The following is a 27,721-nucleotide window of genomic DNA, read 5'->3' on the forward strand; positions in this document are numbered from 1 at the left end:
GTCCCTACCTACTGGAAGGGAGATGAAGTGGGACCAGGCTGAGCTTGGATATGTTTGTACACTGCCCTGACCAGATCACCCTTTCTACCTATGATTTAATAATGTTGGTTGGTTTTTTTTTTTCATAACAGCACTGATTCACAGGGAAAAAAGAGGTTTTCTTTGTGTCATGCTGCAGCTGGGGACTTGATGTGAGGTTTGTCAGGGATTCTGGAAAGCTACTGGAACAGCCACTGTGGGTTTCCTGGCCCAATTTCTTTCTGTGTTTTGAGTATATCTGCTGTTATATAAATCTGATGATTATGAAAACACTACACTGTTTAATACCCACAGCTCAGATGAGAGGGGGAGGAGGAAGTTTGTGCTGACCTGTAAGAGAATCTTGTTATTGATACGGTTGAGGAAAACAGATCTCAGCACACTTTGCTTATTTAATTAGTGTCTGTTTCTAAGCCTCAGCTGTCCCACAGAACTCTTTCTGTATCACTAATTAAAACACATAAAATTGTACAGAGTTATAAGATGATAATCCACATTATCTTATACTGCTGCTATTGGATAGCTCTTCAAACAAAGTACAAAACAACCCTGACCTTCCTAATGGGCTTTACTCAGAAAGAAAATCAACACAAAGGGATGCATAACTCTGCCCTCTAAAACCAGTGGGCATAGACAATACAATTGCAATTTCTTGGCCAAAAAAAAAAGTGTTTCCTTGGTATTAGTGGAGTTAGCTGTAAGCTATTTTTAGTTTTGTTCTGAAGTCTTTGTGAGGGGTGTCTCTGAATCAGACCAAAACACAAAGTCCTCCTCCCTAATTTGGAGAAGACTGTACTTTTTCTCTTGCAATGCGTGCTATTGAACAGCAAAAAATAACCTCATGGGCAGGTTTTTCTGGAAAGGTTCCTTAAATAAAAGCTCCCTCTGTCCTCCCTCATCCTTTGTAGATGCAGCTCCATCCAGGGTTTCCCAGCTCCCCTGCAAGCAAAGGACAGCCAGGGCTGAGTTCCAGGGTTAACTCTCTCTGCCACACTTTGTCCTCACTTCACAGCAGGCAAACTTTCTTCTCTTTTTCTTTCTACGCCTCCCCATCGTTTCCACAAGGGCAGATGACCCACAAAACTGCTTCTTTTTCTCAGGCAGGGCATCATTTAAGAAAAACAGTAACATTCTCTAGATGTTGCTAGTTCCGCATGGGAAACTGCCTGGCCATGTTGTGCAAAAATTAATCTGATATAAATTAATTGTGCTGGCTCAAGTGTTGATGGTTACCCTTGCATTGGCAGGTTTAGTACCAGAGCAGACCTTGCCATCAGCACAAAGCTCCAGTAAGAGCGTGGAATCAGCATAAACCCTGTGCTGCAGTTTTTGGCTGACTGGCCGACTCATCACATCCAAATGTCTCTCCCTGGTGAGGACCAAGTACATACTGAGGAGTGGCTGCTCTGCAGAGTCTTGCAACAACTGGCCATGGTGCTGGGTGGCCCAGGGTCCTAGAAGGTTTGGCAGTGCCATCCATCATTGCACCTCTGCACAGGGACTGCAAGAGGGGAAGGCATGATTCCAGCTTGTCAGATGTTTGCTGGCCTGCCAGGCAGAAAACCCTTCCTTTCACCAAGCTCTGGCATGGTGTTTCAGCCAGCTGTGCCCCATCAGGCACAGACAGATGCCCAAGACCCCTTTACATGGGATCCTGAGGACACGAGCCCACATCAGCTCCTAGAGGCCCCCCAGCGTGTACTTAGAGTCTGATGTGTCCCTGCAATACCAGTCTTCAACACAAACCTCAGTTTCCAACCAAGAAAACTCTCCTTATGTCTGGGTGCATCTTGCTTTCCCTGAGGAACACAGTCCAGTGCTGGTCCCCCACCCTCCTCTACTAGAAAAGCCAAGCCAACCCAGCTGGTGCAAAGACCATTTCCTGAGCAGCCCCACGAAGCTGTTTGGCAGCAGCTGCCCTGTAACTGATCCCACCAAGCTTGTTGGGACAGGCCTGGGCTTTCCAAAAAGAGCCACCTCAGGATGTAACAGGATAAATTAGGGGGCCTTACAGGCTCAGAGCCAGTACAGTGCTGGCTCTGAGGATGGTGCTCCATGTGGTCTATCCCAGTGGCTGTTAAGGAGTAAATTGCTGCATAAAGTCATTCTGCAGTCAAGCAGACTCTCAGGAACATGACAGTCACCAGAGAGCTATTGAGTCCGGGTAGTTACCTGCTTGCTGTTAGAAACACTCCCTAGGTTAGAAAAGCTTGCAAGGAAAACATATCCCCCCACAAGCCCTGTTCCCAGGGCTGAGGCTGTGTTAGGTACCTGGTCCTGCTGGGTGGCCCATCACCTACTCCTTGAGCTGAAACAAAACCTTTTTTCACTGCAAATGATTTCCTATGGAAAAATCAGGGGGTTAGTTAAATGAAATTATCTGTCACGTACATGTAATAGAGAGTAAAATGTAACCGTTTGGTAAAAAAATGCCTTACATGCTCCCAAACTCAAAGAAGTTTAATCGAAACACTGTAGGTTTCAATACATGGCTCAACTCAGTGTTTTCCATACAAAATGTTTAAAAAAAGAATGTCTGTTTTAGAGGGACCCTCCACCTTCCTATTTTCTCATTAGTCAGGATCATGGCGCTGTTTTACTGTTAACAGGGAAATAAAAAAAGTTATATAAGCAGTTCAGAAACAACTTTTTCCCTGCTTGTACATTCATGATAAATTACACTTTGAAGAAATAGGAAGACTGTGGAAATTTTTTTAACTGAAAGAAAATAGAGATAATTGCTTTCTTCTGATCTTGACATAAGTCTTTTTCCCTGGAGACTGCAGGAAGAATTTCCTGTGTTTTCCCATTAGTGATGCCCTGCTCTGCTTGATGCCTTTCTGTGGTGCTCCATTCTCAGGGGCCACATTTGCCCCTATGCCAAGGCCCTGCCCTTCTGCCTTCCAGCTTCATCACTAACTTCACAGAGCTGTAGGAATTAGGTGGCATAACTGAGAAAGGGGGTATGGGAGTTAGTCCTGTAGTTTTCTTTTAGCAAGTTGACTATCTTTCATGTTAAAGAGATAACAAGAAGTGGCTCGCTGAAATTCAGAGGATGCCCCCTGAAGAACATCACTCCCTCTGTGCTCCCCATCCATCTCTTTTTAGCCCTTGTCCTTCTCCCTGCCAACTGAGTCCTGCCCTAAGGATAGTAATAACTTTAGTATGAAATAAGGAATAACTGTTCCTTTTGTTATCTGTGCTGTTTCCAGACTCTCAGTTGATTTCTAACTTTTACCAAACCTGGAAGTTCTTAAATTACAGAAAAAACATATATGAAAACTGCAGTGCTCTGTTCTAAACGAAGGCCAAATGCATTTTCCTCCTTTCTTTACAACACCACAGCAATAATATTGAAGCTATTGCCAAAGTATAACTTTACAATGAGTGGCCATTATGTGCAGTACCCCACTGTGTTTTTGGGAATGGGAGGTATGAACATCCTTCACACGAACATAAAATGTGAATAATGAAGATACTTGCAGGTATGTGCTCTCAGAAGAAAAGCATTGGTTCAAAAGCACTGCACATAACTTTTATCCCTGAGAGTGATTAAATGCAGATGGCTACAAGGAAAGCTGGGTTTCACAATAGCAATCATATAGGATCCTTCAGACTATTTGGCTAGTAATTTAAGTTAGGAAAGATATTTGCAGAATGTGACCTCTGGAATGTAGTTATTCCAGGAAGATGTAACATATTATCAGGGAGTGAATTCCAGGACTGATTTATTTCTGGTAACAATTGAACGATGACAAAAATATTTACAACTAACTTATAAAATAAAAACATTCAAATATTTGTCAAGGAGTTTATTTACAATGAAAAGTTTCTGCAGACCTCATTAGTTTCTACTTAGGACAGAAATAAATGGACAGAGACTTTGGAAATGATCCCTGTATGTTCATTTACAAGATACATACCATTCCCATTTATTTTAAACAATGGGGCAATAAACAGCAAAGGCTAACAAGGCACGCAACCCACGAACTGCTGCAAGTGCCCTGCTCATAGTTCAGCCCTTCACAGAAGTTCTCCATTTCTTCACAGCTGGTGTCCACATGAACCAACAGCTCAGTCCCAATGAAGACTTTTACCCTTGTCCAAATAAACCCAAAGCAAAGGTAAGTCAGAGCATTGGCACTGCAGTTCTTTGCACGGAAGCACAGACGTGTGCAAGCACAAGGCACTGGAGACATGAGGGAAGGTCTTAAATGCTTCCTGTGTAAAACTGCCCACCAACGAAAAAGCTTTTGCTCTCACCCCCAGATATTGTAAACCTTGCTGCAAATGAGGACAGGATATTGGAAAGGCTTTTCCAACCCCACATCATACAATTCCTTTCTATCTGCACCTTCAAAGGAGGTTTGTTTTTTTATCCCACTAATACTCCCTGCTCTCAGGGGTAGATGTCTCCTTTCAGGGTTGACATGAGCATTTGAGGTTCATTTATTCTTGTGTCAGAGCTGCTCTTCAGCCTAAACAGCTTTCTTCTTTTTCCGGGGTGTATTTGCTGAAGTATCTATAAACAGCAATTGTATCCCCTTGAAGCTTTTGTTTTGCAAAGCTAAGCAAACCAATAGGAATTTTAATACCCTTTCCTAACAAAAAAATGACCCCTAATCATCTGCTTAATGAACCTAATGACCTCTCTTGGCATCTGTCCCAGTATGAATTGATTTTGCTTGAAAATACATGACTAAATTTCTAGATAACATCTTGTTGGTGCTTTACCAAATAGTATTGATATTTCTATACCGTGCCTGGCAATTTAATTCCCTTTCCTTAAGGGCAGGTCATGTTAGTGACCCCGGGTGGTCTTGTGATCAATTAGTACACAACTGGCATCCTCGCATCTTTCCTTCCCCTGTGTACACACACCAAGCACGGTGACTGCACAAGTCACACTCAGACTGACCCAGCAATTCCTTCCTCTAAAGCTGCTCTTGCCCACTACACCAGCCTTGGCCCAGAAATGCAGCTTTGGATGGGTGAAAGGTATTTCACCCAAAACAAAACTTTGCCTCTGAACACCTCCCACTTGTCAACAACCCACAGACCTTAATGGGTGCCACATCTACACTTTTCTCATTTTCCCTTCCCTGTACACTGCTGTCTGAAACTTCTCCCCAAAAAGGCCTCCCAACCACCCTACTCACTCCTGTCTTGTCAAAACACTGTACACACATCAGCCTCTGCACTGCTCAGTCATCCATGGAGTCAGGTTTGATACTGCCTCAGGGCCAGCCTTGGCTGTTTTTCCTAGCACCCAGAAAAAGTTCTTTACTCCCAGATAGTCTCTATTGCTACTTCTTCCGACTACACTAAAAAAACCTGGAACAGTACAACAAACTCTTGCTCAAGCAATGCCTGTTACACACTTCATTATTTTAGGGAGAACATTTTGCAACAGCTAAAGATAGCCCTTGGGTTTTACTTTATTTGCTTAGGTGCGTGTTGAGCAATCTAACCTTAGCACAGATAAACAAAGTATCCCAAGGAAATTGTAGCATGATAATCTACGTGTCCTGAGAGAAAGTCATGCCTCAGAAGCTTTCAGCTAGAAAGCAGTAAAAAAAAGGAATTTGAAGTGCAACTGACTAAAAATTATGAATGTGACCCCAATCTCTCATTTTACAGCACTTATTGCTATTACTTCTTTTGACTGCAAGGATGCCAAAGATGGGAGGTGAATCAGGACCCTGAGGAGAACTGAATTGGATCCATCAGGCCCATTGCAATGGCTCGGTCTGCGCTATACCTTCCCTTCCCACTGATCCCAGACATGTCTTGTTTGCGAGACACAGCAGCTGCCCGGCCCAGTGGCAATTGTCATGCCCTTTTGGCACTGCTTCATGCAAACTTCTGCTGCACCCTGGCACTGAGGTGCATCAGAGAGGGTTCAGCTTACCCATTTATAACTCAGCTGTGTGTCATACAGCACTGCTACTTAGAGCATGCTCAGAATCCACCCCTTGGATATGTATTTTCAGTTTTGTGAAACACACCCAGGAGCCACTGTTGTCTTTTCCCCTCAGAGCCACCACTTCAGTCAGCATCCAAACCAACAGAAGCTGGGAATATTCTGCTTCCACTGGGTGAAAAACATACCAAGAGCTTTGTGCTACAGCCTTCCTGGCAAGACACAAACCTCTCTAAGTCGTACCCATTTTCAGACTGCAATGTCAAACCAGATGTGGGACCAGATTTACTGTAAAAGGCTTCTTCTGGGCCATGAATCACTCAGCAAATCTTTATTGCCCTGAGCACAATTTGGAGCAATTATAGCCTCACTTGTAAACCCAATGAGATATATCATTTCACACAATTTTGACACAAGCCCAGTTGAAACTCTGTGGATTGTTTTACTTTTTGGTATCTGCCAATGCTTCAATACAGCTTCATTCCCTCAGCAATGGCATTAACTCATTGCATCAAAATGAGAGGGAGACAGTTTGTACCTGGTTTCAATATCTCTGTATTTGGGATATTTTAACATAGATTGTTGTTCCAACTAAATAAGAAAATGTTTTTGGATTGTTCAGTGGAGTCAGAACCAAATCCCCAAAACCAGATCTATCTGAGATACAAGTTTTTCTTGTATCTTTTCAAGATACTTCTTTTCAAGATACTTCAAGATATATTCTTTTCAAAACAAGCTGTTCCCAGGAGCTCACTGACACACACTGATGCAGACACCCACAAAGCATAACTCCTATTTTTTAAGACCAAGTCTTGCTAGTTCCTTGTTCTTTATTGCTGTCATTTTTCAAGGTTTGTACTGAGGATCACTTCAAATGTATCCATCTAATACAGTGGTCAGGGGAAGAGGAAGCAGTTTTTAATGATGTTGAAAAAACATACAAGCCAAAAGTCAATCCTAACACAAAGAGACTCTGCAGCTGATATTGCCAAGGAGAAGAAGAGAAAGAAGGTATTAAAAATGTGCCAGAATTTCTTATCAGAGACCACACTCCATAGCAGAGCTGGGAAAGAAGCCTCAATCCCTTTGTCTTTCCGTCTACTGCCTTAACCTTCTATACCACTTTTGTGAACCCTTGGGGGTGGCATATCCACCTCTCCCTAAGTATTTATGCTGCTTGGTAGCTTCATCACAGATCAATTTATGTCAAGGCTTAGGAAAATTGGAAAAAAAATGCTAATGAGCCACAACAGAGGCTTGCTCTATTAAGCTTAATTAGCTAAGCAGTGCTCCAGGAGCAGCTGAGGGACTAAAGACCCTGCCTCAGAGGGGCACAGGGCTAAACAGGACTGTCTGCCATGACAGCTACGTTCCAGAGGCAGTGAAAATGGGAAAGGAGCAATTACAGAAGTCCCTGCTGTGCCATTTCATGCCATGTCTGTTTCAGGTCACATCTCATACAACAACTGTGTTGTGCTAAGTAAAAGCAATTTATGTAAAACTACCTTCTCCTGAGGAATTGGGGTGCAGGTACAGAGGCAGCTCTGCGGGCTGAAGCTCAGACAGAACTTGATGAGTCTAAACATTACAAGACACTAATTACTTCAAAGGGGGGCTATAAACATACAGATTCATAGGGCTGTGGAAAGATGATTTGGCCATAGATTTATCTAGAAAAAAAGAAAAAGTTGGCCACTGGACTTTGGGGAAAATTATTAAAGATACTGTTTGGGAAAATAAATGGATCTGTTGGACCAGTGTTGAATAGGAAAAGGATTTCTTTTAAATGAGGAATACCTCTGAAAATTTTGGCCAAGCAGCACTGTAGGTAGTAAGAGAATAAAAAGAATTAACAGACAGCAAATCATTCAGTAGTAAAGCCACTGGTGTTTATACCAGGAGTCCTTCTGTGAGGAAAATGCTCTTTGAGCCAAAAACGCAGCAGCAGCTGATGTTTGCAATGTGGATGCAGTCTGAAACAAGCCAAAGCTGCCTTAAAGGAAGAGTCTATTTTCTTCTGGTGTTTGAGCAACACCTTGCTGGTGTTTTTCACCAACTCTGTGGCCATCAGGAAGGATTGCTAAATTTCTTTTTTAGGTCAAGCAAGCCTGGAATTTATTATACAACCAAAAATTTTGGAGAATAAAGAGTTTCATACATGGAAGAACAAACTGACTTCCATGTCCATTTAAAATAACAAGACACACAGCTGGCACAAATCTGGACACACAGCATCGGTTTGTCCAGCTTCGGAAAATGAGAAGCTGGGAGTGAAGACTTTGACTTGAACGAGGTGGGAAAACCTAAGTAATTATTTTTTGTGCTCAACAAACTGCAGCAAAAGCATCTGGTTATTCCTCTTCATCTAAAGTTAACCTTTCATTTCTGAAAGAAGGAGGGTCCTCAGATGTGTTTCCTTGCACTTACTGTAAGATTTCTAATATTCGACTTTTCCAGGAGCATCCCTCCAACTCCCAGCTGGAATTTCCTATTTGAAATTGCAGCTCAGAGCTTACAAACCTATGATGAGACTTCTGAGGAGCGGGCAAATGCTTCACCTCTCCACTGACACAGAAAACAGCAATCTTCTCAGTGCAACAGAATTTAATATGAAAAGGGTTATAAATGCCTACAAAAATATAAATTATTTTCACCAGTAAGAGGCATCTTTTGTCAATATGTCACAGTTTGCCCTGAGGACTGTGCAGGTTAAGAAAATAATACTTTTACCTCATCAGAATAACAAATCTAGCCTGTTCAGACCTGATGTAATCTAACAAGTTGGATTTTCTAAGGTTTCCAAATGCCTGAGGATCTTTTCTGCCTTCTGCCTGCCCTGTTAATTTGGAGGTAACACACACACTCACAGCCTAAATACATGGTTGCAACTCCCGCCTTTTCTAAGGAAGGCTCATTTCTGTGGGAAACAGACTTTCCAAACACAGCCCTCAGTGGCACTGAGGCATCTGCAGGCTCTGGGTCATGATCTAACAAGGATAAAGTGCAAAAGCAGGAAAAGTCCTTGTTGCTAGAGCTTGGTGTCTGCCCCTGCTTCAGCTGCCGCAGCCCAGTGCAGCTTGGATCACAAGCCAGAGAGCTCAGCTAACAGGCTCTGTGGCCAGGCTGAAGCTGATATAAGTTATTTTGGTACACAGGGTCACACCTGTAAAAGTAGGAGCTGCTACCTTAGCCAGGCTGCTGTACCTGCAAGGGTGATAACCTCTGGGCCAGGGCAAGGCAGGCAACATGTTTTTGTGGACCTGAACCTGAAGTCCCGATATTGCCACCTCAAAATGGATTAGCAGCCATGGAGCTAGGAACTGCAGCCAGCTTGGATCATGAAGCAGAAGGGAAATACCGTCTTGGGAAGGAGACCAGCATGACCATTGGCTGGACATTAGTGCCTGTCTCCTGAGTTAATTTGATTTTCCCCTGCCTTGATCTGGCTTTTCAGAGCTGCAAGGCTCTTTTTTAGCACTGTAGCAAGGTTAGAAAAATCCTCAGGAAATGGGACTGCCAAGTAAATCATGGTGATAAAATTAAATTATTACCCATCATAGCTCCACCAAATCTGGTGACTGTAAGACAGTCACAGATGACCACTGGACTCTCCCTGTGGGCTCTCTGATTCGAGGAGCACTCAGCCCGAATATCTGACAAATCTGTCAAAAACAAGGCTTGCCAAATAGAGAGGAACTGACAAAAAACCGGAAGAAAAACATTTGTGGTTTCTGTCTTTTACAAAAAAAGAAGAGGGGAGACAGAGTAGAAATGTACTCCTACAACCAAGCCTTCCATACGGAGCCAATGGGCAGATGTGGTTTCCTTGGACTACACTGACCTTTCCGAGGACACGAGAAACCCAATGAGAAGTGTCGGGGGAGGGAAACAGGAGCAGCGTCCCTGGCAAGGTAAGTGCTGCCCAGCAAAACCCCTCCACTGTGGTTGCTGGTGTTCTGGAGAGGAGCTGCTGTCCAGTAAGCAGCTGAGCCTGAGCCCACAAGCCTATAGGCAGCCTGGTACCTATCCATGTAGATGTGCAGCAACCTCCTTGGTTTTTTTAACAACACTGTCAACTGATTTGAAGTCTGTGCTTGTTAAAGGCCAAATTAATTGCTGTTTTGCTCTCATGGGCTTTTTTTTGTTGAAATAATTTTTTCTGTGTGACAACTGACCATTGCAACTTAATTCCTCTGTCTACTTGGATCCTGGTAAGTTGTTTAATAAAGATGCATTTCATGAGTAATCAGAGAAGTCCTGCCCCATTTCCAAAGGCAAATCAGGAAGTTGGCTGGTAGCAGTGAATTTATTTGCCACTCCTGTTTGAAAAGGGGTCAAAACCCATGAACCTGCTGTTTGCCAAGAAGAAATACATTGTAAACTCTTCTGGACAAAGACCATCCTTATTCTGAACTATGAATTACCAAAGAGATCATTATCTCTTAATTATATCGCTACTTATATTTATCAGGAAGTTTTCGATTTTCTTTTCAGCATTGAGTTTACAGTAATGTATGCTTCAGTCAGTCCTGTAAGCATCAGGGTATACTGATAGTTCTCTAAACAGATGTTTAGTATGTGGGAAAGTTTGAACATAATTCAAATTGAGTTTTAAAGACAAAATACATCACTCTTTGCAAGTGCAGATTTCACCATAGGTCTGCCTCAGTCAGTCCTGTTCATTCCAAAGCTTTCTAGCCTACAGATCTTCATGTGGCTGAACTTACATCACAATGTTTTATTGTCTTTATTTAGGCAATTCATAGTGATGGAGGAACATAATGCAATTGCTGTACCTTCTAGTCCGCGGTGGTGGGTGAGCTGTTTTCTAATGCTGGTGGCGTTTAATTTCTGAAGTAAAATATGTTTTGGTAAGAAAGCATCTGTGAACATTATTTGAATAATGACTACAAAGCTGTGTCAGCAGTACCTGCCCCTCTTTCACTTTCTGCAGCTGTTCACAACTGAGCTGTGATTGTACAGAGAACAAGCATGAGTACTCAGGAAATACTATGTGGTGACCTGCCACAGGCGGCCCAGCCTCCTTTAGTTACACCATTCAGGGCGTGACAGGATATGACAAGAGGTTAATGAGGATATGACTTGAGTACACATTGTATGGAAAACAGCAAATGTAGTTTTGCCCTCTTTTGGGCTATTTGAAGGAATCATTTCCAGGGCTAAAAAATACACTTGGGTAAAATGCTTGTAGAGTAAATTTCGCTAAGTAATTTGCAACACTGGCGAATTTGTACTGAACTGAATAATTCTGCCAAAAAGACAAGGCAGGGCCGGAGACAGATTTATAGCAGTCTAACGCCATTAAAAGCAACCCTCATCAACCTCCTTGTAAGTCGCCGAAGTCCGTATCCAGCTGCACATCCGATGGACCGACCTCCCTAAGCCAGGAAATAACAGAGAGAAAATCCAGCTCAGTGCTGAGGCTTCCTCCAAAGCAATGCTGCTTCACAGGGGCAGCTAAAAAAAGTTAACCTTTGCTGGAAAAAGCCTGGTATAAACAGTCAGCAAAGCTTAATCAAGGATTGGCATTGGAGTGTTGTGCTGAGGCTGAGTGCATGGAACATGAAATTTTTTTGCCTGCTTCTCAGGAAAACAAAAGAAGGCTGATAAAAGCAACTTGTGTTTCATCAGGCAAGCTACACTGCCTCTTGGGATGAACTTTGGCTCTCCTGCTGGGAAGAGCCAGGGGACCCACTGTGGCTGAGAGATATAGCCTGCAGCTGGATAGCAGAGATAAATGAATGTGTGGGGACCAAGATTTAAAGGCGGGTGAGTCAAAACACCTCAGAGCAGAAGCATTCATAATTCAGGTCTGTGACAGAGGATATGAGAGGAGTGGAAACAGGGAAAGAAGAAGCTGGTTTTTCAAGCGGAAAGGAGGATGAGGAAGGGAGAAGTAGCTTGGGGAAGGTACAGCATTCTCCGTCATCCTCTGAACAGTCCACATGAATTCCTTCTGCCAGTCATCCCTCCTACCCTTTTCCCAAAAGTGAATTCTTCTCCTTACCACTGTACCATGCATTTTAATCTGCATGGTTTCCCACAGAAACCATGAGAGCAGAAACTTGACGGAGCTGTTGCACAGAAATGTAACAGACTCCTGTTAGCAATCTCCTACTATGTATCCAGCCTGTCCTCCTCCATGCAAACTGAGGACTCCTGTCTGCTCCTGGAGTTTGCCCTTAGTAATCTAAGTGGGCTAATTGATAATGACAATTAAGATGATTTTATAGCTACACTGAATAACTTCAATTGTAGGTTATGGCTTAGTTTTTTGCAAACAAAATAATTTTCTTTATCTTATTCTCACCTAAATTTGCTCTTTCAAAGCTAAGCATTCTCCAAGTGCTCTACCGTACAAGCTTGGTGGCAGGCATGTTATCAGAAGTAGTATATTTTAAGGAAATATTGGCATTTTAAAGAAATCTTAAAGTTGTGTTTAAGAATCAAAACTGGAAGCTATTGTTCTTGCCACTCAGTGGGAAAATATTTTGAATTAATCACATACTAACCAAAGAATATGTCATGAATATCAAACACTTAAAACACTCTAAAAGCATCTGCGGAGCAGCCTGAAAAGCAGAGACTCTTCTATGCCTGTGAATGATACAATAAATAGTGAAATATATGCCAGTACTTAGTTTGGAGCATGTGGTGGGCTGTGCTCAGATCCCCAGACATAGTCTGAGATCACATCAACAGTTTGCCTCAGTCAGCAGTAAAAAAAGAGATCTAAACAGATTCACAGAAGTTTTAGGCAGACCAGTATACTACAGAGCAAAAATTAATGGTCCTCAATTAATCTTCATGATACCTTTGGTTTAAAACTCAGTGGTTGTGTTTACATGGCATGACAAAAAAGCTGGAAGGACAGGATGGCCCATAATGGATCCACCCTCTATTCTCTTCAGAGAGACTCTCAATGCATTGCCTAGACACCTTCCCTTAGGTAAGGAACAGACAGGGATCAAACCTAGATATATCTTTGTGCTCTTCCCTCTGCCTCATTACTGATCGAGATCCTTCTGTCCTGTGCCTGAACAGCACTGGGCTCCCTGCTGAAAAGGGTATTCAAACCAGTGCCTGTTGCTGCATCATGAGTTCCCTGCCCAGGCAAAGGAGCTGGAACTAGGTGGTCTTTAAGGTCCCTTCCAACCCAAACCATTCTGTGATTCTGTGATCTTCTACTTATCTTTCAGAGAAAGCATAATCTTTGTTTCTGGACTTTATTTGTTGTTAGGGAAATGACTGCAACATCCATGCATTCAGCATCAACAGGAAAATCTCTAAAGGATTCTGTGGCCTTTAGGGATGCTGAAACCAGAGCTGGTCTAAGTTCTGTGACATTTCTTCTCTATAGTAGCTTGTCAATCTGTTGGCTCCCTCCCACTGGTTGTCTGATCCTAGGGGGGGCCCAAAAGTCTCTTCTAGAGGAATATTAGGGGGTGAAACACCTGAGAAGAGGTTATGAACACAAATGTTCATGTGTTCATGGAAAGAATTAAAGAAGGGAAAACTTGTCTTACTTTCCACATCATCTGAAGTGCAAGAAATGACCTCTTGTCACCAAGATTCAAAGGTTGAGGGCTCGCTGGGCACCAGCAGGTGCTTTCTTCACAAGCTTCACATGATGTGCTGAGGCAGGCAATCGTGATGGGCTGGTGCAGGGACTTGGTTACAGGGGCGTAGATGACTGTGAATCACCCACATCCCTATCCCCCCTCTTGGCCCTAGGCCACAAGGAAACAAATCTGCTTTAACTAAACTTCACCTCCCTCCAAATAAAACCTTGTTTCTCTCTGAATAGATGAGCTCTTGTCTGCCAATACAGCATCTCTAAATGTCTCAGGCAGGACATCTCAGCAGGACTTTATTTTGCTTTATATTACTCTTGTATGGCTTTCTGAAAATAGGACACCCTTGTGTAACGATAACACTGATTGTTTCTACTCTGCTTCCTGATTCAAAGCAGTACAGAAAATATTCTTTTTCTAAGGTGCAACCAAACAGCTTCAGAAATGTTGATTTTCAGAGGGGCTTTCTCCTTCCTCTAGAATTAACAGTTGATGCTGAACAGTTGATGCTGAACAGTTGATGTTGATAGACAAGACTAGAAATTATGCTGTTTCTACATTAACTAAACAGCAAATACAAGTAGCACAGAGCTAGAACTCCTGCCATGCCCTGCCCAGGCCCCACAGAAAACATCCCTCTTAATGCAGGATGTCTTGATCTGAGGCGAGGGAGGAGGAGGAGGTTTTTACAGTCATTTAAGCCCCCATGCAGGTACACAGCTCACTTCTCAGCTCAAATAGGGATGTGGCCCACTTCAACAGAGATGAGAAAAGGGCTCCTTTCATGCCTTTCGTGAGACAGACATTCTTCAATTTATTTTATGGCTACAGATGACATAGCTGTCTAGAGGCACTCTGGTGAGGAGAAGCAAGGAGGAGAAGAGTCAGTGTGGGGGTGGAAAGCTGCAGCTCTGCCACTCCATTTGATGTGGTCTCTTTTAAAGGTCACCCGCTGGGACCTGACATCAATCAAATTATTTTTGTAAAAATGGAGATTTATATAACACATTTATACTATAGCTCTTGGTTCTTTTTTCTTAAATTACTTAAAGCAATATAATAACTTTCACAGGCTTATCACAGGAGACTGCCAACATTTCAAACATTTCCTTGATGTAGGATGATCACAATTGAAAGGAATGTGAATTTTATCCAGCCGTCAGTAAGGTTTTGTTTTCCTTAATCCCTGAGACTAAATCACTGGATAGTTTTCAGCCTCCAAACTAAATCTTAATCGACACTAGGTGTCATTTAGGTTACTGCACAACTCTTATAACCTATGTGCTGGGGTACATTTGAGGAAAGACTGGGACAGTCCCTGGGATGGGGACCCTCAGCACTTCATTAGTGTGAGCTAGTTGTGCAAGAGAGCTCTCCAATACTTTGGAAAAAAGCAATCAAAACTTCTTTTCAGTGTTAAAGTTCCTTCATTTGAAGTGTTTTCCTGCTCGAACCTGTGAGCAGTGGAATCCAGTCAGAATTCCCACAGGCTGGAAATAAAGCTGGTGGTTTGTGTCCCAGGGGGATGCCATTTTGCTTCTCGCTGCATACACACTAGTGATTTTTTTTCCTTCAACATGAGAGTTCAGCTTATCTCTCAAACTGTACAAAACCAAAACCTTCCATCCCTCAACAAAAGTCACTAGCAGTAGGGCTCTATCTAGGCTTCTGCACAGGTGTTGAAGAAAACAAGTGGTTCAGCTGTGACACTGAAATTTGCAGGCAAGATCGTGTCACAGAGGGGAAAATTAGAGATATATCAGTGCCATTTCTACTGTAAAAACTTGGAACACCTCCAAGCACTCTGGCAGTCAAAAGGTAACATTTTTCCACAAAGTGAGTTAGGTCCCTTTTCATCAGGACCAGAGGGCAGTTTCTGTCCCCTTTGCCAGGATCCTCAACAGAAGAAAGGCGATGGGAATGGAAACACCAAGTACAACCCACTGTTCACCTCCCCAGCAGCAACAAATCTGTGCCAACACCAATGCAGGGAAAAGGTCTTGCCAAAGGTGGGAGTGAGAGAGGAGGAAGAGAATAGTGTGTTTGCCATGTCCCAAAATTCCCCCTCCCACACCCCCCTCAGTCTCCATGGCACCCCTCAGGCAACATAAGGGATGGTCTTTGGAAGATGGAGGCTTTGTTTAATTTGGAGGAAAACCTAGAAGTACTCTCAGTTCTCTGTGACTTGTCTGGGGAAGAACCATTTAAATTGTAATGCCAAAGCTTAGCTTTAACTAGGATTTTAGCCCCAAGCCTTACTTAAAGATTTAATAATTTAGATGGACTGTTCAGGTTGTGCCAGCGCCAGTGAAAACAGACAGGCTATTTCTCACCCTGAAAACAAGTCGGGAAGAGGTAAAATCCAGGAAACCCTGGAGGGACCCATTTCTCCCTTTCTAGAAGGACTGTGGATTCCTAGCCTGGGACTGCATGTCTAACTTTCTGGCAATTACAATTAGGTCAGAGGTGTCTGGGTTTCTGCACCATGGCTTCTCCCTTTTAAACAGAGAGTGAAGCTCATTCGTGCTTCACAAGGGAGTCACAAGGGTGAATTCAACATTGCGCACGCCAACATCGTGCTGAAAGAAAATAAAAAGCCGGTACACAACCAGCCTGAGCACCTCAGCACTCCATTCCAAACGGTGCCAGTATCTCCTAGAAACAGAATTAAACGTTTTTTTTATGTGAGCTGTTGAAAGTTCCCACATCAGATTCATACTTCTATTTCATGTCAGGATTCAGCTAAATAATGAATCCCAGTGAGCATTTTGCTTTAGGAAAGTATTCCCAATAAATACCAACAGACTTTTGATTTTTTTGAAGCTATACTGAGTGCATAACTTAATGATAATGAATGAGTGACTGCTGCTTCTTATCACAGCTCTCAGTCATAGAAAACCTTTGCCAAAACCCTACTAATTGAATAGTACAGATTGGGGAGCAACTGGCTGCTGGAAGGGATGTGGGAGTGCTGGCAGGGAATAAGTTACATGTGTGCTAGCAGCAGACACTGGCAGCAGGGACAGCTGGCAGAGCCCTGGGCTGCACTGGAAGGAGCACGGCCAGCAGATGTGGTGAAGTGTTTTTTCCCCTTTGCTCTGGGCTCATTAGAGCGTATCTAGACACCGTGTCCAGTTTCACCTATCCCACTCCCCCGCCAGTACAGGAAAGGCTCCAATAGCCTTGGGTGAGTTTAGTGTAAGGCCACTAAAATGGCTGTGGCTGGAGCCGTGGCTGGAGCACCCAGCCTTTGAAGAGAGGCTGAGGGAGCAGGAATCATTCTGCCTGGAGAAGCGATGGCTTTGGGGATGATCTATCAGGGGCCCTATGGTACCTACAACAAGGTTACCATGAAGGCCAAAACAGGCTCTTCAGATGTGCGTGGTGGGAGAATGAGAGACAAAGGCTGTACATCAAAACAGGGAAATTTCTGACTTCAAGTGAGGAAAGTAATTTTCCCCAAGAACAGCCAAAGCATCAGCAGGTTGCCCAGAGACACCACAACATCCTTGTGGTCTCCTTGTAGAGACACCATCTACATCCTTGGAGGTCTTCAAGATGAGCTGGACAAAGCCCTGAGTGGCCTGGGCTGATTCCAAAGCTGGCCCTGCTTTGAGCAGGAGGCTGGGCTAGGTGAGCTCAAAAGGTCCTTTTCCTACCTGAACTATTCTGGCATTCTTGTACTGTAAACTGTTACTTGTCATGAAAGGTATAGAAAGAGTATCAGCCATCACTGAATATCTCTTGGCGCACAGGGCAGCTAAGCTGTAATGACCTGCAGGCCTTCTCTCCCATAGCACTGCATCCACTTAGTTAAGGACCTTCTGAGGCAAGAACTGCAAAATGATTTTCATTATAACTACGTGAGTGGTCATGACTGAATGCTGATCTGCCAAGACCTGGTCTGGAGCCAGGTGAAGTAACTGGAAAGTTTGAAGGTACACATCAGCTGATGTAGATATCCACATTTGAACTCATTATTGGCAACTCAATTACACTCCGTGAAAAGATGTACTTAGCAGAAAGCTAAAATAGGTCAGACTGATTAATGCCAAAACACATTTTCTCTCCCCTGACTACAAAAGGAGTCTGACTACTCCAGATACATCTGTGTATAGAGCACACCTGTGCAGTTAGATCAGATGGTTCCTGCCCCTATTGACTTCAGTAGCGGGGTGAGGTGATGGATTCTGCTTGAAGTCTGTGGAGGTCAGCACAGTCAGACTCTGAAATAAAATGTAGAGAGTCCATGCAGAACTGTATTTCTGGTACATCTTCCAGTTTAGAGTTCTAGTCCCACAACTTTACGACCATAACAGTTATTTATTGAGAACATATTTTCCTTCTTGACTGTCATGGGTGGAACAGTCTTGAGGATGATAACAAGAGACTGGGTGAGATTTTATAGTGGAAAACATGAGGAAAGCTGAGGAGAAAAATACCTGACTACTAGGACATCTTACAAGTTATGAATGTACTGTGGGATCTGATAACTTTTCCCTGAAGCCTAGATACATTGTGCCAAGCTTCTACCCAAGTCCACGGCAAAGGCAATGTGAGCCTGTTCTCATGGTCCTAGCAGAGGAAAAGGCTGGTGTCATCTTCCATGTTATCAGGGGGAATATTTCCAGCAGATGGAGTTGAGCTGCCCAGACTGAGAAGGACTTCAGGAAGCCTGAGAAAGCTGGGGTTAACTCTGTACTTTCACAGTCTGTTTCTGTTGGCAGAAGCAGGAGGCCATGGGGTGAAGTGAATCAAGACTCCAGTCCGGGTTAAAAATAACAGCGTGGGAGGACAGGGCTGCTGGAGGGTGAGCAGAGAAGGGCAGCGGCCAGCTCTGCTTCCAGACAGGCAAATACCTGGGAGGTGGCACAGGGTGAAGGGTGGGACTTCTGCTCCTGGTGACCACCAGCTCGTGCTGGCTGGGACCTCCTGAAGTGGAAGCCCAGCCAGCTGAGGAGCTGAACCCGGGTGAAGGAAGGTGTACAAGGGTCTGACTGCTGCCCCAAAACACTCCCAGTGGGGAAATAGAGAAGAAAAGAGTGAATGACAACAGCTGAAAGACAGTCTCATTCCCAAACACTAAAAATATGTTTATCCTGGTCAATAATACGTTTAGGTTGGAAATTAGAGAAAGGTTTCATTTCCTCTTTATTTTGCTTATTTTCTTCAGTCTTCAGCACTTTCACCTCCACAAACAAAACAATGTCCAAACCAGAATCCCTCCAGCATCCACCCTCCATTAACAAATGCGTGCAAAAGGACTTCTCTGTCAGCACCCCGATGACGGGCAGAGCTACAGTACTATAAGGATATAAATGACAAACAGGTCTCAGAGCAGCAATAGCTTACATTAGGAAAAATGAAATTAAGAAAAAACAGAGAAGCTTCCAAGTACAGAGGTCTGTAAGAAATGTCACGTGCCCAAACCTTATTTGTTTCCTGTTAACAAATATGCCAGCCTACAAGAAAGCGTAAACTTCCCCCATCAGCCTTCCTATCACTTTTCTGTGATGTTTAGTTTCCAGCTCACGCTGTCCATGTTTTCATTTTATTTTATTTTATTTCCATTTTATTTTGCATTCTTCCTATGTTTACTAAGCCGCCTCCAGGTACTCACTACATAGTGGAGCTCAGGACACAAAGTGTTAAGATGGGAGAGAGATGATCAGGAGGGACAGCATGAGGTGTGAGGGTCTTTCTTCTAGGCAGCCACACTTGTCTCTGTACTTTGGAAACACTTTGATACAGATCAGTCCCTGAGTATTCAGGTCTCATCTCTAGCTTTCTCCCTGTATGTTTTCCCCCTCTCCTCCTGCTGGTATGCGAGCAGACTCCCTGACACTTGCTCTCTAAGTAGCTGGCAACAGGCACACAAGAAACTGTGGCTTGTGCAGCATGAGCTGCCGCAGAAAAACCCACACTGAATGAGCTGCACATCTAGAAACAGCTCCCACCCAAAGGAAAGCATTACAATTACCATCACTATCACAATTATCACAGTCAACATCTCATCTCAACTCCTGAACACCCAACAGAAAATTCAGACCCTCTCTTCCCACTTTTGGAAAGCAGCTGTGCAATTCTTGTGTAATTACTCAGGAAAAAAAAAAAAGTAATAAAGCCAATTACCTTATCCTTGAGTCATGCCACTTGCAGCCTTAGTGCTGTGAGCTGAATTCCCCAACCGACTGAACCAAGACAGCTCTGTGGAAAGCTGACACAGTGTTTGGGAATGCCAAGCCAAGCAAGCAAGCAGTTCATCAAAACAAGCATTCCTAAATCTGTCCCATGAAGCAGAACAAGCACATGGGCAACACCAGTGCTATGAAAGGAGGGTAGCAGTTAAGGACCCCAGTCCTTAAACCTACTCTATACTTTGGCTCTAGCATAGCTGTGAAAATAAATATGTGTTAAAAATTGCCCCATCTAGAATCTGGTCAAAGGGAAGGCCCCAATATAGACACAATTGTATAAGTATTGCAAGTCCTTGTACTGATGGTAACATTTACTCCAGTCGGGAAATCAGTCTGGGCTACAAATGGGTGTAAAGTAAAGGTCCTTTCAGCCTTCCAAGAATTCAAAGTACGTTAAAAAACATGAGATGTGTTACTCACTGCCTGTGCAAAAAGCCTTGCTCTGCAGTGTTTGTGCCAGAAGGAAGAGGAAAGCCTTACAGAAAGAATCAAGAGGCTTTTTCAGTGTATTTGTTCTGCAGGCACTTATTCCTGGCCCATGGCATGTTAAGCAGGGTTGTTCAGGTATCAAACACTAGCACAGAGGATGGATGCTCATACATATACGTTTTACTGCATCATTGCAACTCACGTGCCAAACATGCTTCATAGATTGCCCATGCTGACCCCTAAGGTGGTGAAGGCAGGTCATTAAAGGGTGAGACTTATCTCTACACTGAGTAATGACACTCTGTGTCTCTCTTTCAACTCCTGTCCTCCTCTCAGAGAGGTTAGTGAACCCCTGCCTCTCACTCCTACTTAACTCCCACCACACATCACACTTTTCAGAGTGCAGTCACTTCATATAAACTATATAGTGAAGACAGGTGTGCCTGCTGCCCTACTCCTTTCAGTCTCCTAAGGTAACAAGGAATGGCTTTGCAGTGTGCCTGCTACCTAACATAAAATGCCTCCTCTTACATCCAAGTGCAGCCAAATGTCTAACATTTCCATCCCTATTGCACCTATGGAGGAAAGCTGGCGATGGGCATTCTTGATTCACATGTGTACAAGCCAGTACTTTCAGACACTGACAGGTACCTGCTGTCCCAAAACTAGGATTCAGATCCCACAGTACTGAGAAACTCATCCTGATATAGACTTTCCTATGTAAATATGTGCAGTACATCTGTTGCATCTCAGACTTTAATATACTTATGTACAGTTCCCCTAATATTGTGTTCTACATTATTTATATACTAATGATATAACAAATTTGAAAAACGGCTGTAAGGTGACGCAAATATGCGGTGCCTCATGGACCCACACAAAAGCCATCCTGGTATCTTCCTCTGTATTAAGAACTTTGTCCTTTCACATTCTTCTTGAAAGGCTGCTCACAGCTCAAAAACTGCTATGAAAACCTTCACCTTTGTTCAGTATTTGCAGTGTTCAGAAGTGGAACAAATCCAATTGTAACATCCTGGCTGTGGAACCAAATAATTGGTAGCCATGAGGTGAAAATGATTATTAGATCTGGATTTCATCCTTGTTTGTGTTTTGAACAGGCTTGTGATACTGACCCAAAGTCTGGCTTTCCTCTCCAGGGAATTTAATCACAAGAATAGCACAAAGCATCTATAGGGCCAGACCTTCCTCCCCTAAGGCCCCTACACTGCTACTACAGAATCACCCCAGTGATCCTTTGCTGGGCCTTCTCACACATTACAGATCCCAAGCACAAGACTCCCTTCCCCAAGGGACCAAGGGAAAGCCCTAAGATGAGGAGACAGGGGGGTATCCTGCCTGCTTTAACATACACCGGGAATGGCACTGAGGGAGCAGGCAAACTGAGCTAAACACGGAGTACTGGATGTGGGAGAAGTCAGTTCTGTCTAGAGCCTCTGAAATTTGTGAATTCACTTAGCCTGGCCTGCTTGAACTCTAATGCCCACAGCGTTTTTACCACAACACTTGTGCCTTTACCACAAGCTCATTTACCGGAATTGTATTTTTTCAAAAAGGATCCAGTGCTTATTTCATGTAACAGGCAAACCCTGCATCCTGAGTTAAGTGGGTAGTTGCTGACACTGAAAGCAAAAGGCATTTTTAGTTGCCTATTTTCTAACCCATCTTTGTCCACCTCCAGCACCTAACCACCTTGCTATGTCCAGAGATAATCTGCCATTATTAATTCTCTCCCTGCTTTCAGTTTTTACTGGATGAACATCAAATGTCATGTTTAACAAAATAAATTGATTTAGATTCTCTTGCCTCTCTTTAGACAGCACAGTTCAACCTATGCTCATGCAGCTCAGACAGTCTCTGTTCTCTGCCCATCTGTCAAAATCCTTTTAAAACCGTAAACATTTCAGAAATGGTCTCATTAACGCTGTACACATGGAAATATCACCTCCTTGACCTTTACTCAGCAATCTGCTCTGTAACATTTGCTTTCAGGTACACTGTATCACACAGGGAGTGCGTGTTTAGCAGATTATCCATTATAAACAAGCCTGAGTCACTGGTTTCCAAAACACAATCTCCCAGTCAAATAGCACAGCTATAAAAACACATCTCTGGTCTGTTAGCACCTTGAATTTGGCTGAAGATTCAAATACACATTTTTGAGGAGGAGATCAGTTTACCAGACAATGCAGAAGATGCTAAAGAATAGGCTGGTCCCTGACACTGTTATTTATTTCTTCATCACTGGTTGCATCATCACCACTGTCTTTGTCTAATGGAATATGTCATGTGTTCTTAGGTCAAAACCCAAGCCACTGAGTACTCCAGGCCTCAAAGAATGATCCCTTTGGTATATCCCTCAGGAACAACAGTTCTGAATGCCTCCTCATTTACAATTACTTTAGAAAGCATGACTATTAGCCAGATTGCAATTAATTTGATGCCTTTATTTAGTCTTATGCTGTTAGAGTTTGGGGCTTGTCTTTACTCAGAGCATCGTGTGGAACAAAATCATGTCTTACAGAAATTTCAGTAGGTGTATGCTTGAGTTGATATCAAAAACATTACTTCTACCAATCAGACACCATCTTACCAAAATTACATTGCAATTAGTTCACAAGACAGTTTTACATTAATTACCATTAATTTTATCACCTTTTCCTAATCCCTTCCTGTGATTTGCCCCAGAATTTATCAGACTGCTACCCACTTTTCAACTCTTTGATCATAACTCCCATTTTTTTCTTACTTTTGGCTTCAATGTCCTGACAACTGATTTTATTCTTTACCAGTTAATAGTGCTGAAAAACGATGGAGGTACATATGAGTGCAGTAAATGAGAACATATTTTTTCTTAGGCTGCAGCAGAGAAAACTGTGATTTTTCTTGGGCATTCTGACTTCCTCTACATCATGTCTCCTCTGCTGGATTAGAAAGAATATTTCTGCATATGAGCTCAAACATGATTGCTTAGGAAAAGAAAAAGTAGAAAACCTTGCTAAAACTCTCAAAACTTTCACTTTTGCTCTTCTTTTGGTCAGGGAAGAAACCTGTTGGAATAGTTGCAGGTGGAATCTATTCCTTCTTGCACCAACCTCTTTCTGAAGTGATGCAACTCCATCACTCCAAACCACATCATTTGTTAAGCTTTGGGCAGCACCTAAGTCAGACATAGCCGAATCTGACAGATCCCTTCACCAGCACTTGACCAGTAACAAGGGGATAACCTTCCTGCCTTCCTTCAGCACCTTCTTCCCCTGAAAGGAGCAACAGGTTTAACTCAGAGCAAGGAAACAGAGCAGACACAATATGGAAAGAAAAAGCTCCCCTCTCCAGGCATATTAGATCTTGGTTCCTCTGGTTCACTCAGGATAGCCTCTCTCCACTGCACACACATTAGGGCAAAGGCAGATCCCAGAGGAGGAAGGAAGGGACAACTGATCTTCAGGAGATGACTGTTTGTGCTTTGTGCATCTCTGTGCATTGTCATTACCATACGTCTGCACAACTTGTGCTATTTAAAGAAGGGATAATTTGAGATTAGCTGCCTGTGTAAAATGATAGCGAGTGACAGAAACATCCCAGCCTGGACTCAATAAAATGGATTAGTAAAGACCAGTATCTCAAATTTCAGGCTGGATTCTACTGCTGTTTCTAGTTACATAAATGGAAACACAGGGCAATCTATCAATTCACTGCTACCTCACACTCTAACTTGCTGCTAAATGCCTGCAACAGGAGCTCAGGTGACCTTCCAAACCCAGGTGGAAGGGTTTAAGAACTGAATTATTACTTACATACCACAGGAAAGTAACTGATACTCTGAAGTGTCTTTGACTAATGTATTTTGTCTAACATTTCATGTGCTCCAAAATTGAGTTCCATTTATCACTTCTGGCAAGAAATAGGATCACTTGTGTGGCAAGTTTTACTGATTAAGGGTGAAAACAATTTGTACAATATTATTGCCACCTCTGTTGAAGAAGGAACAGCTGCTACCCCTCACACCAGCTTTAAAGGGTAAAGATGGGTGGCTAGAAATCTGCACACGCATTCATGTGGGAAGCAGGAGGAAAGGAAAACGCTGGCAAGACCCATGCTATAAGCACATCTGGGCTCAGAGAACAGGCATCCACTATTTAAGGAATGGCTCCCTGATGCTCAGCTTTGAAAGTGGAACAAATATTTAGTGCTGGCTCTGAATTTTCCAGCTTTCAAGTTTAAAACAACATGAAACAGCCTTTGCAGCATGGAGCCATTCCACACCAATTCGCTCATTGGGTTTGGCTTACAGGGCTACTCTGGGGATGGCCAACCTTCAAGAGGTGATCCACTGCGCCTTGGCTGGCTCTGGAGTCAAGTCACCAAAGATCATTCAAGGTTTCCAGAGGCCTCCTCAGCACTTCATTTAAGCACCATTTTCTTGCTGATGGCAATACTTGGAAAACTAGGTAAGAGTTAAAAACTTCCTGGAATTAAACAGGGGTGTGACACAAGATGATTAAGAGGATTTTGGGAGGGTGCCTTGCACAAAATCTTGGACTCCACCTTTATCTTCCTTTTTGTCAGCAACATGCTTCCTCTCCCACAACCTGCCATGGTGTTCTCCCTTTGCTGAGCGCACTCACTCCCAGCAGGAAGGGCAGCAGCAGCTATCGCAACAGCAGAGTGGCTCAAGGGCAGAGAAAGCTTGCACTGACCTAAGTTGTTTGACATAAAATGGGTTTATCAAGAAGCAGCAGGCAGCTGGCCTGCTGGAAGGGACCTCTTTCGTCAGCCTTTTTTAATTCAGGAAAGGGCGAGGACCACTCAACTGAGGTGTCAGTGGAAGGTGGAGAAAGAATTACTGCATAAATCTTCTTTCAAGCCAGTCCATGCTATTTTCTCAGGGCAAGTCCTCTGGGACTTCCCCAGCAGCTCTACTGCCATGCTTGTGACTTTGAGATAATTCTCTACAACTTTAGGCTGGAAATTTTAAAATTTCAGTATGGAACAAATGAGTATTAAGGCTGCCCTTGATGGCAGCAATGGATGGATTTGCTCAGACTCTGTTCATGGCAAGTCCTAGGCTGTGACTGTTCTCCTCATTGGCTGTCAAAAGCAGCAGAGAGCAGGGGAGATAAAAATTGTAGCAGTAAAGCTCTGAAGGAGGAAAACCCAATGGAATAAAGCCCCAAAGCAAAGAGACAGAGAAGAGTTCTTGAAGTAAAGTGCTATAGGAGGTGAGAGAACAGAGGAGTAGGTCAACCTCTAACAGTTCCTGCCCCATCAGCAAACAAATTATCACTCCCAGGATCTTGTCCAGATTATTTACAAGCCCATTTAATGGCAGTCAGCAGCCCTACGGACCACACAGCATTACTAGTGGCTGTGGGACAAGCAGTGGGTAAGGAGGGTGAATGATTTCAGTCCTACTTGGTGACCCTGGGGTGTTGGAAAAACCTGTAGGTACTGCAGCCTACTTGAAAAGCCTTATGTCCATCACAGGAGACGTCAAAAATGCTCCAGCTTACCGATCTTTACTGCTCTGTGGGGGAAACATCTCCAGTTCCTCAGCATGGAAAAAGAGGATCTGGGCACAGCTATTGTGGCTGGGTCCCCACCTCCTCTGGGGAGGTCTCTCCTTCCTTCCTGTAGGGTGAGGATTTCAGAAAAAGCTGGAGTCACTAGAGGAGAGCAGTGGAGGTAGGCTCAGGATGGAGCTCAACAAAACTCAGTTTTCTTGTTGTCCAACCTCTGGGTACATGCTCACATGCTCAATGGCACTTTACTGCACAGCCCAAACCTCCCCACACCCCTCCCTTCAGAGACACCATCCCTTTTGCTTTATGAGTGCTGTCTGGAAAGCATCAGAGAGAAAGTAAGTACCCCTAATATAATGTGGGAAAGGCCTCTGGTTTGAGTAGTTCCACTAAGTGACTGACTGGGCCAGATTTCCTTCCCTTCTCAAACAGCATTTGCAAAATTATCTGTCATGGAGAACACTGCTTTACTACTGAATCCATAATAAACTGGACTAGGAATAATTCTCCTGTGTGGGAGGATATATTTGAGGCTCTGATAGAATTATTCTAGAGCTAAACCTAAATGTACAAAACCAAAAAACTAAAATACACCTGGCCCTTCTCTTATTGTTTTTGTTGGGGTTTTTTTTTCCAGCTTTGAGCACTTCAAAATATATTGGTTCTTTTCTTGTTTTGGAGTTCTTATGACTAAGTGTTAAAATGAAGGTAATTTTGAGATAGAGTTTTAGTTTTGAGCTAGAGTTTCCTATGCAAAAATATCAAAACAGGCCATTTGAATAAAAAAATCTGAAATTTTTACAGCTAAGTCACTCAGAACTATTAATTCTCACAGAAAGTGTTAGTTTTAGACAAAGTAGGATTTTGTTTTATTACAAAAATGATCTGGAAAAAAAACATTCCCAAACAGCTTATCGCTAACAAGGCTGTCAAAAGCCTTGTGTTCTTGTCCCAGGGAAATTGTTTTGTAAACTGAAACCCATTGCTATTGCAAAAGCAGGAAGAGATTCCTCTGACCTCCACAGCTTCCACACTTAGAAAAGCATGTTCCAGTGCCACCAGAAAAAAATGTCCTATCGTAATACTCCTTTGCATGCACAATCTCCTCTGTCATCCGTCCAACCAAAAAAAAAAAAAGTTTATATTCAACTACAAGTTAGTGACAGCTGGCAGACCAAAGCAAATAGATTGAAACTGCTTCCTGATTGCCCCTGTGTGCATCTGAGCACTACTAGGGCCACCAGAAGGTCACAAATCCCAGTCTTGTCCAGTGTTAATCACTTAGCACATTTGAAAAATGTGTCACTTGTTGAAGGGCAAACCCATGTCCTCTCTCCCAATGTCTGAATCTGCTGCCAGATTTGACAGATTTGGCACAATGGGATTCACTCCTTTCAAGGCAGATGGTTCCCACAGAACCAGGGGACCAAGTCATAAAAAAATTGAGAAGTGGTATTTTAGACCTGCTTCTCATTTGTTACATGTAATGGCAACCACATATTTTTATGGATACAGCCAGGTCTGCTAAGCTAAGCAAACAGAATGACTCCTTTCCTTTTAATTTGCTGCTTTTTTCCTTTGAAATCCATCTCTGCAACTGAGCAGTGGCTCATTGCACTGTAGCTGTGCAGAACTAACCTGGGCAGAACCTTAAATATGGTGTCAGCTCTTCACTGCAAATAGTTCAGTGGTTTCCCTCCAGAGACCTGCCTTGGGAAACTACAACTCTCCCTGATGCTCCAGTAGGTGACTTTTTCCTCCACTGAGCTATTTGCAGGGAAGACATGACACCATGTTTGAGGTTCTGCACAACACCGCTGCAGTGAACCAAAGTGATCAACTATCAGGTCTATCTGTAGCCACAAAGCATGGAGTAACTGTTCTGTAGGCATCTCGCCATCCAACCAGCCCAGAGATGAGAGCAACAGGTACAACAGCTCTTATTCCCACACGAAATAATGCAGTTGTGTGTGGTCCTGAACACCCCAGGGAAAAGGG

General features: G+C 43.3%; 1 long non-coding RNA gene across 1 annotated transcript in view; it reads left to right on the forward strand.

The window, feature by feature from the left end:
* The first annotated feature begins 9,720 nt into the window (after positions 1-9,720).
* LOC120411689 overlaps positions 9,721-27,721 on the forward strand; it is a 38,692-nt gene continuing 20,691 nt past the window's right edge. Inside the window, exons 1-2 of the long non-coding RNA XR_005604192.1 lie at positions 9,721-9,873; positions 24,496-24,652. This is a non-coding gene — a long non-coding RNA (uncharacterized LOC120411689). The remainder of the gene's footprint in view (positions 9,874-24,495; positions 24,653-27,721) is intronic.

The sequence above is a fragment of the Corvus cornix genome, chromosome 2 (assembly GCF_000738735.6).
Source record: "Corvus cornix cornix isolate S_Up_H32 chromosome 2, ASM73873v5, whole genome shotgun sequence".
Taxonomy (NCBI): Eukaryota; Metazoa; Chordata; class Aves; order Passeriformes; family Corvidae; genus Corvus; species Corvus cornix.